This window comes from Ambystoma mexicanum, chromosome 1q (assembly GCF_040938575.1).
Source record: "Ambystoma mexicanum isolate Mex_15411 chromosome 1q, UKY_AmexF1_1, whole genome shotgun sequence".
In the NCBI taxonomy this organism is placed as follows: domain Eukaryota; kingdom Metazoa; phylum Chordata; class Amphibia; order Caudata; family Ambystomatidae; genus Ambystoma; species Ambystoma mexicanum.
The window spans coordinates 273,233,735-273,248,517 of NC_090922.1; positions in this window are offsets into that span (position 1 = coordinate 273,233,735).

Sequence of the window (14,783 nt, forward strand, 5' to 3'; positions counted from 1 at the left end):
TATGTTGCAGCATGCACTCTATTTACTATACAGCTAGCCTTTAAGAATACTTCATCTCGTTGCGTTTCTTTGCATGTATATATGTGTGAAATAGCTTGATATCTTCATTACTTTTTTAGCATAAGTTTCTTCATCTTGATCCCAAGATGTCATTTATCTTGATACGTTCTTGATGCCTTATAGAATTGTCTGCATTCTCTGGTCTCTGCATCTCTTCTCTATACATCAACTTTGCTCTGTATGACAGTGATGGTGGTGACATCACCATTCTTCTTCATCATTCATTCACTCTGTTTCTTCAGGGATTTCATTAAAATGAACATCATACTGTCTCGTATCCAAGTATGGTTTCCTCAATGGGAACCTTGCTTCCCAGATTCTCCTAGGTATCGGTATTTTCACTGGTACCACACGTGTCTCACAATCTGGCATTCAAAATACAGATGCTGTAGGCGAGATGGTTAAGGTGGGGGTACTTAGCTCCTCCTCTACAGTTATGATGGTAAAGATTTGCAAAATCAATATGACCAACCATAACAATTTGTGCTCATATATATCTGAATGGGGAATAATAGTCAATATCTTTAAGGCATGGGATTGAATTTAAAAAAATGCTGGCTGTAGAAATGTTAATGTGTTGGGTGCAGTATACATTTTTGATAACATAACATAAAGTACCATTTTACACGGTTATTCACCTCTGTATGATTACAATATGTAACACATGGGAAAGGGAGCTGTGTCAAGAACTAATTATAATGGCACAAGAGATAGCTAAGTGTCACATACATTTTTTGATGCAGATCAACTTCATTGAAGTATACCTAACTTTTCAATGCTTTAGATTCTTAGCAAGGTATTCTGCTCTCGGATGTGTTTGTTAGGCAATATGACCCGAGGAGGGGGCCATTATTGGTTGGATAATGCCCCCTGGGCCATAGTTAGAAGCCTGAGCTGGATGCACGCCGCAACATCGCTGGGATTACCATAAGGAAAGGCTCCTAAATTCACCAAGTTCATTGGCATTTTGCCACCCTGGGTACTAATTACATAGACAGGTATTCAAACATTTGGATCTATGATTATATCAAACATGTTTGCTATTTGAAAAAATCATATCATTCCCACCACTTAGGAGTTTTAGTTAGGACATGACAAATACAATTTAATTAGAATAAATAGTTCCTGTATCTGTTTATGAAATTTGACAAAGTCACATGGATTCATCCTCCTACAACTCTGAAAGGGACCCTGGAGACCATTAATGCCCACACCCCATGCAATGGGTCACCTGAAAAGGGCAAACGGCAGACCTCCCAGAGCACTTCCATATTACTACAATCATCAGATATATCAGAACATGGCCTTGTAGTTTACAATCTTTGGCCCACTGCCAAGAGTATAGGAAGCTTGGAAGGTCGACTTTGGCGTCTCTTGACTAGATTATACTAGCAAATTGCCTAGTAGCACTGCAAGACCATCTTTTTGGCATCTAGTGGAAGACCTATAATGGAATAATTCTGTTAATATCCTTTTTGAATTAAGCACCTCCAATTTCACATCAGACTTTACAGACCCAGTCTGGCCAGCATCCTCTTATTGACCCAGATGTGAGCCCACTGTGACACCCTGAACAGTAACCCAAAGCCAGTTTGGCAACCCTATTATCCCTGTTTCTCTGGGAGTCTCTCACTTTCTCCCTCTCTCTCTCTCTCGCTCTCAGACACACACACACACATACACGTTTTACCTACCTTGTGGGGACTATGTGTGGGTACCTACCTTGTGGGGACTATGCTTTGCCAATGTTTTTTAAAAACATGCACATAGCAGAAATATATTCAGAAACAATTCATAATATAGGATCCAACTTTAAATGTGCAAAAATGCCTATTTTTAATCATGTGTCCGGTACCATCATTGCGGGGACTTGAACATGTATTACCATCCTTGTGGGGACTTATTTCATCATTCTTATTTGGAATTAAATACATTCATATGCAAATGACTAAAGGTTTTAAAGCACTCTTTTTACATTATACAAATCTATTTCTAACGATTGGTACCTCCCCGCCTCCTAGGGATGCTCAACAGATAGATGGTAGAGGTAGTGCATTTCTTATAAAATATTCACTTAAAGGCTCTTAATTCTGGTATAAAATCCTATTTCAAATAGACTAAATGTTGCAGAAAAGAGAACTGGCACAGAGAAGGATGGCATGCATAACCAGGATCATATACTGTTGTCAAGACGGGAAGCAGTGATTTGAATTCAGGTTTCATTGTTTCACAGTCGCTATCTTGCCCAATGATCTGTTTGATTGGTATGATGATCCAAATGTCACTCAATACTTTGGGACTGTATCTAATGATTGTGAAGTAAATTTCCCAATAGTGATACTGCATGATTGTGGTAAAGGGAATGTCCCCACAAAGATTGTGTGTGATAACATTGTTATTGAAGTCCCCACGTAGATGGTGTGTGATTCATATTATACTAAAGTCCTTACAGAGATGGTGCTTCATAAGTGATGTTAGCGTCCCCCACAGAGATAGTGTGTGATAATAATGATGTTCTGGTTCCCATAGAGATGTTCTGTGATGATAGTGATGAAGTCCCCACTGAGATGGGGTGTGACAATAATGATGGTAAAGACCCCACAGCGATGCTGTGTAGTAATACCACTGTTCGAGTCCCCACAAAGATGGTTTGAAATTATTATGATGTTAATGTTCCAATATACATAATGTGTGACATTAGCGATGTAGAATCCCAATATAGATTGTGTGTCATTAATCTGATGTTAAGGTCCTCACAGAGATGCTGTGAGATGATATGTTGAAGTCCCCACAGAGATGCTGTGTGATGATACAGATGCTCAGGTCTTCACAGAGCTGTTGTGTGATACTACTGATGCTCAGGTCCTCACAGAGATGCTGTATGATGATTCTGATGTCCAGGTCCTCACAGATATGTTGTGTGATGATACTGATGCTCAGGTCCTCACAGAGATGCTGTGTGATGATATGCTCAGGTCCTCACAGAGATGCTGTGTGATGATCCTAATGCTCAGGTCCTCACAGAGATGCTCTGTGATGATACTGATGCTCAGTTCCTCACAGAGATGTTGTGTGATGATACTGATGTTCAGGTCCTCACAGAGTTGTGTGTGATGATCTGCTCAGGTCCTCACTGAGATGATGTGTGATGATACTGATGCTCAGGTCCTCACAGAGAGGCTGTGTGATGATATGTCAAGGTCCACACAGAGATGGTGCGTAATAATGCTGATCTTGAAGTCCTCCAGAGAAATGATGTTAACAATACTGATGTTAAAATCCTGTCAAATATGGTGTGTGATGTTTAAGTCCCTCCAGAGTGTATGTGTAATGATAATGCTGAACATGTCCCGACATTAATGGTAAGTGATGATGGTAATATAAAAATCATTGAAAGTATGTTTTCTAAGATGGTAAAATTGTGTGCCTGTGTCACAAAGATTGTGTCACAAAGATTGTGTGCCTGTGTCACAATCCAAGGGTTGAAGCCAGGAATTGACAAGCTGTGAGTTTCATTTTTCAACAAAAGTGTTTGACTTTATTTTTGCTGTGCCAAGCAGAACATCTGTCTTTGAGGGATTACATTTTAGTCTATTACTTTTCATCGTTGGCCAGTCTCCACCATGCATTTCCTAAAAAGATAATCCGTAGACAGCAGGTCACCGCACAGTCACCTCCAAGTCAGAAGACCCCCTAGGTATCATTGGCATACATGAAGAAGGTTAGCCAGTGGGAATGGACAAGATCGGCCAAGGGTCTTAAAATACTTAAAAAACCACAAGTCACTGACACTGGAGTCTATGAATTAACCAGAATAGAGGATTCATCGATAAAATAATGCAGCTGGAAGGGAGTAATGACTTCCTTTAGCTTGCACGGGTATGGCAGTTGGGAAATTTGCTTACTGTTAGGGTGATTGTTGGGGTCCAAAGAAGGCTTTTTCAGCAATAGAATGGATACAGCTGATTTAAGACAGGTAGGCTTAAGTGAAAAATTAAGTGTTACTAATGGTGCAACAATCAGAATCAGCCAGGGCATGAGCATGCATCAAAATGTGTGGCTGGCATGGATCATGCAGCAGTTTCTGGAGGTAAGATAAGGATATCATTTTTTAGAAGATGTGACTTCAAGATATACTGAGTCTAGAACTGTTTTGTTTGAAAAAAATGAAGAAATATCACCACAAAGTTCTTTAAGTACTTTTGAAAAGTTCCTTAGATGGATCAGAGCTATTCAATATATGATCTGAATCATATTTTCTATTTGTCCTGGCAACAGCCTCTTCATGAGATCTAAGAACTACACATAATTGTATTTTCTCTCCTTCACCAATACGTTCAGCTTGTCTCAGAAGCCATTTCAATGCCCTAAGATCTGAAGTAAGCCAAGGTTTACTAGTAGGATGCTTTTTCTGCTTCTTCAGAAGCTTGAATTGGTCTAAATGCACTTAGCTGCTTTTTGAGGGTAGGAATTCTATTGTACTTAAATGGATTGTTGAGGTATGAAATGTGTGACCTCGCTGTATTTTGGGGGCAGGATATTTTTTGCACTTAGATGAATTGCTGGAGGCTTGAAATATGTTACCGTAGCTGTATTTTGGGGATATCAAAGGTATTGTGTTTAGAGAATCCTATTATCCTAGATCCAATGGTAGCCTGCCTGTCACGCCCAGTAGAGGTACTAGGACAGCCAGTCCATTGCACTTAGTAGACTGGAGGGTAGCCTGCTCATAGTGCCTATAAGGGTCTACGATGGTAGCTGTTTTTTCCCCACAGACGATCTGATGACACAACAACTTCAAAGATAAAGCTCCATCAGAGCTTTAGGTACATATAAACGCACCACCTCAGTGGGTATCTGCTGCAGGCACGGCTATCCATCCACACACATTAATTAAAATGTAGCTACGACCTACGACAACATTTGATCTGGCTGGACACATAACAAGTCTCTTGCACACGCACACACTTGTGACCCCCCCCTCAGCACCCACCGACATGCCTGACCTCTTGAGTTGCTTACTGGAGCCTAGCCAGCCCATCTAATCCCTAATCTTGGCCAAATGCACACATGCATTCTAAGCCTTTTGAGCATTTTCCCGTACCTGGGCTCCGGTCCCTGAGGGCGTTCCCACCATAAGCGCATTGCGACCATAATAACGGGAAAAGGTGTATATAAATTACTGCTACTACTAAAGTATCAATAGCAGCAGATATGTTCTCATATAACCTTTTCTGCATTATGTAAATATTGCGATCTATTTTAAAAAATGGTTTCAGACGCTCAGGTGTAACATTAGTGGCAATCCCCTACTGCAAGGCTTTCAAGTGACAACCTTGGCACCCCTGAGACATGACCTTCATGCTGGGTCATGCCTCATCAAAGGTCTCTGTAAATGTGACCACATCATTGAATGTCCCAGGCTCCCACTGCAATTATGTATCAACTTCAAATTCTGTTGCATCTTCTGCGATGCCACAACCCTCAAATCCTCGCAATATCTCACTGGGAAGTTCAGGAATTGCAGATGGTTAAGATCCATCAGAAGCAAGGACATGTGAAGACATGAACTCCGCCAATGCAGGAAGGAAAGAACCAGAAGACAGGCCTTAAACATCTATGCTCACAGACTCTAGATTCTCTTCCCGCTCAATACCAGATTCGTCCTCTCGCTTCTAAATTTCAGGAAGGAGCTCAAGGCCCTGCTCTTCAATCAATGGCTCCTTACTACACACAGGTCTTTACACACATCCCCCTACCCACTCTACCACCACTCACCAACCTCGACTACCCTAACCCCACTATCTTTACCCCCACTCACCCGCCCCACCCCTCACTCTCTCTACCCCCAACCACCCACATGGTGGATTGTGCCTGTAGGCTGTGCCCACCCAGAGCACACAGGTCTGTCGTGTGGTGAGCATAGAAGAATTGGTGTGGTTTAGCCCCACACATTTTCTGTGGTTGATGTACCATCATTCAATTTGATTTAAACTTTTATTTAAAAAAACAGGCGAGCACACAACCACGTGCAGATGGTCGAATTCCTCACATGTCCCCCAGCCTCAACATGTGAACCACCACACTACTGCGGGCCTGGTTCATCATCTAGGCAAAAGTACTGGCTGATGCCATCTGCCTTTCCAAGCTGGGAGCCTGGCTTGTGCTAGATGTCCATATCTAATCCCTGGAGGGATATGGACCAATGCATAGCTTGGGGTTCTCCCCTTGCATGGCCATTAACAATCGAAGAGGCCGATGGTCTGTTTGGATGGTAAAGTGTGACCCAATGATGTAGGATTTCAGCTTCTTTACTGCCCATACGGCCGCGTAAACCTCTTTTTCAACAACGGCATAGTTTCTTTCCCTTTTTGTCAATCAATTGCTAATATAGGCAAGAGGTTGCTCTACCCCTTGAGAGTTCAGCTGCGCTAACACTGCTCCAATCCCAAAATCACATGCGTCTGTCTAGATAATGAACTCATGACCATAGTCTGGAACTTTCAGAACTGGGGCCCTGCACAATCCATCCTTTAAATCCCAGACCCAGACAGGCGTCTTTGTCGCATAGCTCCACCTCTTTGCTTTTACAAACCTTTGGATCTACCATTGGGTATCTACTTAAACAGTCTAAATTGGCTTGCATTCTTGCATCCCGGTGTACTGCACAAAAGGAATGGGGCCAAGGGCCAGATGCCCTTCATCAATCTGGGGTTGATGTCCTTAGTTTATTATACCCCAGTTAATGAAGCATGGCCAAAGTAAACTTGCATCCTCTGAGGTAATATTTGGGAGCTTTTATCACCCATTTAATGGCTAGGCACTCATGGTCAATGATGGCATAGTTAATCTCCTAAGGTTGGAGCTTTCAACTTATAAATAGAATGGGTCCTACCCCTTTCTTGACCTGAGAGAGTACAGTCCCAAACCGACCATAGAAACATCCATTTGCAGATTTAGCAGGCTGTTAAAGTTAGGCATGATTAAGAGAAGGGATAAAGAAGCAAATTCTTCAAACACCTCCTTAATACTCTCAGATCAATGGATGCAGTTAAATTGTTATCCTTTCAGTTGATTATTTAGGGGTCACACAATCATTGAAAGGTTGTGGATGAACCAGTGGTTATAGCTGATTAGGCCAAGAAATTTCCTAGTTCTCGTTTCATTGTGTGAAGCAGGCTACTCTACGTGCTCTTCACTTTGTCTTACTGTGACCTAACTGTGCCCATGCAAACTTGGAATCCTAAGTACATTACTAGGAAAGCACAAGATGACATTTAGTCAGGGTTGGTCTTCAGTCCCACCTTCCTGAGGCTCTGGGCAATTAAATATTAGTGTCTCTTCTGGTCTACTGGGCTGGAACTGTAGACAACAATGTGGTCCAGGGTGACTCTTTTTTTAAAAACTTTATTTTTCACTGACATTTACAGCATGTTAATGCATAATTTATCAACAGTCATACGGAGTGAGATGCATATATGCTCAAATTACTTTTTGGTTGCAGCATTACTGTACATTTATCCCATCGGCCCTTGCCCTCGCCAAGGGCTCCTCGTGTCTGCTCGCTAGATAGAGGCAGAAGGGGGCCCATATGTCTTTGGGTCTATTGGAGGTCCCCACATATGAGATAAAACTCTCCTCACATTCACTGATGTACGCCAAGTCTTTCATCCATGCCTGAACTGTAGCGGCCGTCCACGCCTTCCAGTTCCTAAGGAATTTGCGTTTAGCGACTGCACCTGCCATCGTGAACAACTTGCGTGTCTTGATGGACACCTTTCCTATGTCGCCCATTAGACATTTCAATGGAGTGGCGGGAATGTGAATATCCAGTACATTGCTAAGAGTGGCAGCGACCCCCACCCAGAATTGAAAAATGACTGGACAGTCCCAGTACATGTGAAATGAGTTGGCATCTGGAGCTTTGCACTTTGGACAGAGTGCCCTCAATTTCTTATTGAATTTGGCAATTTTGCTTGGGGTGAAATGTAGGTGATTTAGGATTTTGAATTGAATCAATCTAAGGTTTGCATTAAGGGAGACTGTTTTAGTGAGTTGGCAATATCTCGCCCATTGCGTATCATCTATTATCATGTCTAGGTCTCTTTCCCATTTTAATTTCATTATATTCGCTCATGGGGAGTGGGATTGTGTCATTCTATATAGCGTGGACATGCCGGTCTGGCTTTGATCCCGTCCTGGGTTATGGTACCAAGTATGAATGGGTGCGGGGATGGTTCAGATGGGAATGAGGGCCACTTGTGCTTGCACACAGCTTTCAGCCAATGGTATTGCAGTGTAATGATCGGTCAGCGCCCTATTTTTTCCTGTACCTCGTCCATTGTTACGAATGTACCTCCCGGAAACATGTCTCCCACTGTCAATTGCATCAAGGGATTCAAGCCCTTTGTAGCGTTGTGTCAAATGTGGGGGCAATATCGGGGTAATGCCATAGGGGGGAAGTGGTGCTATATGGTTCTCTGCTCCCTACACTCTGAAATAGCCTGGACCATGCTCGCACCGTACAGGCAACTCAATCTACCTCCTTAATCTTGCCATATGTCTTAAAAATCATGGAGCGTATGTCTGATTGAGCGGCTGTGTACTTCTCCACCTGTATGTGGGCGTATTTTTCAGTATTCTGAAACCAATATATTGCAAATTGCGCTTGTGCAGCATAATAACATAGTTCGAAATCGGGGGCGGCAAGGCCACTAGTGTCAAACCTTTCACACAGCTTTGACCAGCTCATTCTCACAACCCCCAAACAAAGGTGGATGCTAACGTCCATAGCCTGACAAAAAGCGCTTTACCAGGCCAATCGGAATGTTACTGAAAAGGTACAGAGGTTTTGGTACCACTACCATCTTCAGCAAGGCTATACGACCATGCACCGAAATCGGTATTTTGTTGCAGATTTTCAGTTTTGTTTCCAGCTGCGAGATGCATGGTTCATAATTGGCTGTGTATAGAGTGTATTAGTCCGTGACCACGATACCCAAGTAACGAGAGGAGCATTGGGACCAGCGAAAATCTGCCATGGCGTCCGTATGTTGTATCCCGTGTGTCAGTGTTTTAATTTCGGATTTGGCCGGGTTGACTCTGTACCCGGAGTATTTGGAGAAATCCTTTATATCTGAAATTACCGAGGCTAAGTTACTTTCTGGGTCTCTAATATATAATAGGTCTGCGTATAGCGATTTCAATTGCGGGGGTCCACGTATTCGACACCCTGACAAGTGTAAGCACAAAAGTGATAGGTGGAAGGTTTTGAATGAAGGGATGTGGCCTAGTAGTTCGGGCTGGACTGCCCCTTTTAGGGTGGGGCCAAGCCTGATTTGCATATGGTCTTTCCCCTTCTGTAATGGCTTGGCAGGCGAAGAACGGCGGTCTGGAGGGTTGCCCAGAGCAATGCCAGTGGTTAAGATTCATTCTAAACCTTCCAGCCATCACCTCTTTGTTTTTGCTTTGTCACCCGAGTGGGACGGGTATGCCCAGACGTGCGTCCTGTGCCTGCTGGGCCTAGAGACCCAAGCTACTCCTCACTGATGAGCCCCAACAAGGGCGAAACATGTTTGGGGATGCTTGTGGTCTCGTGCAGAAGGGATGTGGCCTAGCAGTTTGGGCTGGACTGCCCCTTTTGGGGTGGGGCCAAGCCTGATTTGCATATGGTCTTTCCCCTTCTGTAATGGCTTGGAAGGCGAAGAATGGTGGTGTGGAGGGTTGCCCAGAGCAATGCCAGTGGTTAAGATTCATTCTAAACCTTCCAGCCATCACCTCTTTGTTTTTACCCTGACAAGTGTGTCTGTGCTGTATTAATGTTGCCTTACCTTCTACAGTGAGGGCGTAAATGAGGGGGGATAATGGGCGTCCCTGGCGTGTGCCCCTGTGTAATGTGAACCCAGGTGAAAGGGTGTGGTTTGTTTTGATTTTAGCACTTGGGTCCTTATATAGGAGTCGTATAAAACCCAGGAACTGGGGTCCGAACCCCAACCATCCTAGCAAAGCAGACATATACTTCCATGATACCGAATCGAACGCTTTCTCAGCGTCGAGGGAGATTGCTATCACTCTTGCCTTGGGGTCTAGTTGGGAAAGTATGGCAAATAACCTGCATAGGTTTAGGGAGGTGGACCTAGTGGGGATGAATCCCGATTGTTCGGGGTGTACTAGTTTCGCCATGTGGGGTAATTGTCTGTTCGCAATAGCTTTGGTGAATACTTTAGTGTCAGCGTTTATCAGCGATAAGGGGCGGTAGGATGTGGACTTGTGCAGAGGTTTGTTCGGTATGAGTAGGAGTATGATGACTGCTTCCCTCATGGTCCGGGGGAGTGTTCCGGTTGACAATGCCTCTTCCCACACCGCCATTTATTTGGGGGCCAGTTCAGCATGTATCATTTATATAGATCTACCGGGAGACCGTCAGGTTCGGGGGCCTTACCTGCAGCCAGGTCTTTTATTGCCTGCCCGATCTCCTCCAGTGTTAGGGGGAGTACCAGTTATTCCCTGTCCTCTTGTAAAAGTTTGGAAATCGATTCCATGTATTGGTCTAACTTGCTTGTGGATACCTGGTCTGAGTTTCTGTATGGGGATGAATAGAATTCTAAAAAGGCGTTGTTGATTGCACGGGCCTCCGTGTGAGCAGTACCGTCCCCTCCAACAATACTGGTAATGGGCTTGACATGGTGTTCTGCTTTAATTAGTTTGGCAAGGGTCTTACTTGCCTTATCCCTCTCCCGTATTTCCTGGCCCTTGTCAGGTGAGTAATATATAATATTTCCCGGTCTGCCAGTCTCCTATATTCCTCTAATTGTGCCTGTAAGGGCGCAAGAGTATCCTCGCCAGGTGATAGGGCATGTGCGTTTTCCAGGGAGCGCAGAGTGAGTTCAGTGTGTTGCACTTCCGTTTTTATCACCCGTAATATAACATGAGCCAGTGACAGTAGATGACCCCGCAACCAGACCTTGAATGATTCCCACACTGTGGCCATGGATCGCACTGACCCCATGTTACGACCCTGTACTCTGTAATGTCGACCCTAAGGGGTTCTATAATAGCATTGTCCTGTAACAGGGATGATGGCATCCACCAGAGATGGGGGCCCTGCTCAAGGTGGGCCATTCCTACCTCCAACAGCACCAGTGAATGATCAGACAGCGTACATGGGAGGATGACACAATCTTTTACATGGGGAATCCATTCGATCGGACACAGCCAGAAGTCTATGCAGGAGCTTGAATTATGCACAGCGGAATGGAAGGTAAAATCCTCTTCTCGGGGGTGTGACTCCCTCCAGGCATCAGTAAGAAGAAAGTAGGACATACCCTGAAGAATCGTGTGTGCAGTTTTGGTGAGCGCCCGAGGGGCCTTAGTAGTCCTGTCCCTTTGTGGGTCGAGAATGGTGTTGAAATTGCCTCACTGTATAATTTTGTAGTCATCCAGCAGCGATATCAGACCAGTAATGTGCAGATAGACGTCAGGTTCATCCACATTTGGGCCATATGTATTGACATTTACGACATCTTGATTGCCCATTGATCCCCAGATAATCACATAACGCCCCAATGTGTCCATTTTGGATTTTGTAAGTTGAAACCCTGTGATTTGGTGTATAAGGGTCATCACACCGCTGGACTGCGAGGAATAATCAGTGCTCAGACGCAGCGGAACCCAGTCACGCGCAAATGGGTCCACTACCTTATGCTGCGCGTGTTTCCTGCAACATCAGAATGTGGATCTTATTTCTTTTTGCATAGGTCGGAATTTTCCGGGCTTTGATAGGATTGGCCAACCCTCTAATATTCCAAGTGAGGAGCCTACACATACGGTCCAACCCGGCCATCGCCACCATAAGTCAATATACAAAGGGTAGTCAACCATAATATACACTCTGTGAGTTTATTTCCAACAAAATCGTCAGTTTTTCTAAATAACCATTCCTCAATTACCTCCCCTCCTTTCCCCCCTCACGATCTCCCCAACTGGACAGTGTATACCCATTCCAAAACTTCCATGTCTTTACCAGTGGGTAGCAGCGTGTTGCCACAAATGGTGGCATTAATTCTTTAAACCTATGTGAGCCGCACAATGTGACTCAAGCGGAATTGGAGAACCTCTCGGGAATATGCCCTTATGGGCACAGCAACTGTGAGCTCTGCGTGACTGTAGTGGATAGAGCCAAATGTCAGTTGTTGCCAGGTTGTGCTGGAATGTTATGCTCAATGTATGCCATGGTCTCCTCTGGGGATTCAAAGAAATGGGATCTACCTGAGTGCTGCACTCGGAGCTTAGCTAGGAACATCATGGCGTAAGGTATCTTCACATCTCTGAGTGCTTTCTTGACCTGGTCATATGTTCGCTGGGCCACCTACACTCTGTTGGAAAAGTGAGGGTATGTGTGGACCCTTGCAGAACCATAGGTCAGGGTGCCCTTTTCGCGTGACATCTGGAATATCGGATCACGGTCGCAATACTTCAATAGACGAGCGATGTTAGTGCGTGGCGGGGCCTCTGCTTTGGGTGGTGGGGCCAGAGATCTATGAGCCCTCTCCATGAGGAATTTCAGAGAGAACTGCGTCTCCCGGAACATTGTGCAGAGTGACTCTTCCAGGAACACTTCCATTGGAGCATTTATGGACCTCTTGGCCATGCCCACCACCCGAATGTTGTTACGCCATGACCTAGATTCCAAGTCATCACATTTGATGCGAACCGCTTTTAAACCTTTCTTTATGTCTTCAGTGTCCTTGCCATGTGCGGCTGATGTGTCCTCTAGTGTGCTCACCTGGGTTTCTGCCTCTGTTACTCTTTTGTCTACCTTCTGCAAGTCGGTCCTTATGGAGGCAATATTGCTGCCTATATCATCAAATTTGCAATGCTGTCATGTATGTGCCCGTGTTCATTTCTGCACGAGCCTGGCTCGCCACCGGGGTGTTCTATTGGATGAGATCATGTTCCTCCGCGCTGTGCATATTTGTAAAAGCATCCATGGGGGCCTTTTTGTTGCCTTTTGCGCCACATGTCATGCACTCGCACGGTAGACACACACACACACACACACACACCTATCACAGCCATCATGAACTGAGCATTAGCTGAAGTTAAAGTGTGTGATTCAGGTGTAGTAACTGCAACACTTGCTCCTTAATTAAGCAGCCTTCCAGCATCTTTTCTTTTGAATTTGGTCAGCTGGTTCAAGTGGATCCTGGTCATGTGACATCTGGCCCACCCACCTACTTAGCCATGCCCCTTCTCTTCCTTTCTTAACTGTTAGATCACAGGATGTCTTTTGCCTGGGTGTCTGAAGCAAAGGACAGATGAAGAAAAGGCAATTTCCCCTTCGAACCTGTTCCCACCAGAAGGGCCCAGACACAGAACCCCTGCCCCTGAAACCTCTGGCAAGTTCCCTCAAATATGTGTTTCACCCCTCTCTCTCAACAATTCATCCCAACCATCATTGGCCAAACACATGGACACACCAATGCGGCAACCTCAGCTGCATCCCCATAGATGCCATTAGCACTCCATCATCTAGCATTAAAAAAAGAATTAGGCTCATCATTCTCCACTCAGCAATGAATGGTGCAACAGGCATCTCTGACCTCATCCCCACAAATGACTTGGACACCATCTTCATTACTTAGACTTGGCTGTCATCCACCTCCACCCACATCCTAGATATCCTCATTCCCGACGGCTGCAGCATTCTACAAAGAGACCTTCCAAACAAGTTGGCCAGAGGTCTTGGCATCATTCACAATGCATCATGGCTATGCACCTGACTGGACGTTGCCATTATCAGCCCTATTGAAAACATATCCTGCCTCTTCCTGCTCTCCCTCATAAACACATTAACCTTCCACCAAATCTACAGAACACTCAAGCCTAACACTTACTTCATCTGTGTTCTAATCCCTTTGTGTTTTATGACGTGCCTTCCTATTAGTCCCCCTTGAAAGACCACACGATTGTGGTAGTAGCTTTAGTCAATTCCAGCTTAGATTATGGAAATCGCATCCTTGCAGGCATCCCTGATAGGACACTGACCCGGCGCTAGAGGGCACAGAATGTGGCATTGCAACTTATATTTAAAGTTCCAAAACTGCAGTGATCTCTTCCCTTCACAGATCACTCCATTGACTTTCTATTAAACAGAGGATGGTCTTTAAGTGCGTACAAACTAGCACATAAGTATCTCTCCAATAGTGTGGTTCGCTATGAGCCAAAGCGTTTGCTACAATCCTCAGACAAATATCTACTGGTGATCCTGCCTTCCAGGTGTATCTATAGGGGCACTATGCGCTTCTTGATTTCCGGTCCCAGATTGCGGAATTCCCTGCCCTTAGACATTCACAGTTATACCCTATTTGTCCAGTACCAAGAGGGCTTAAAAACACATTTGTTTAGCTAACTGGTTCCTTCTTGTGCCCTTAGGCACTATCAACATTGACATTGGTGTAGATGAGCTTATATGAGTACCATCTGCGCTTCGAAGCACATTACAAATTAATCTAAAATCCCCAAAAAATCAAATCTGAGACTTTAGGACTTGGTCCTCACCAGGTCTCTCTTGCTCACCAACTAGATCTTCACCTATAGCTTCAACATTCCTGACAATGCAGCAAACAAGTTCACTCCATTGGCTCCTTGATGTACAACCTCACACAGCTCCCAAATGACCCAATGCTCAGAAAATGTAATGTCCTTGACCTCATCACCATCAC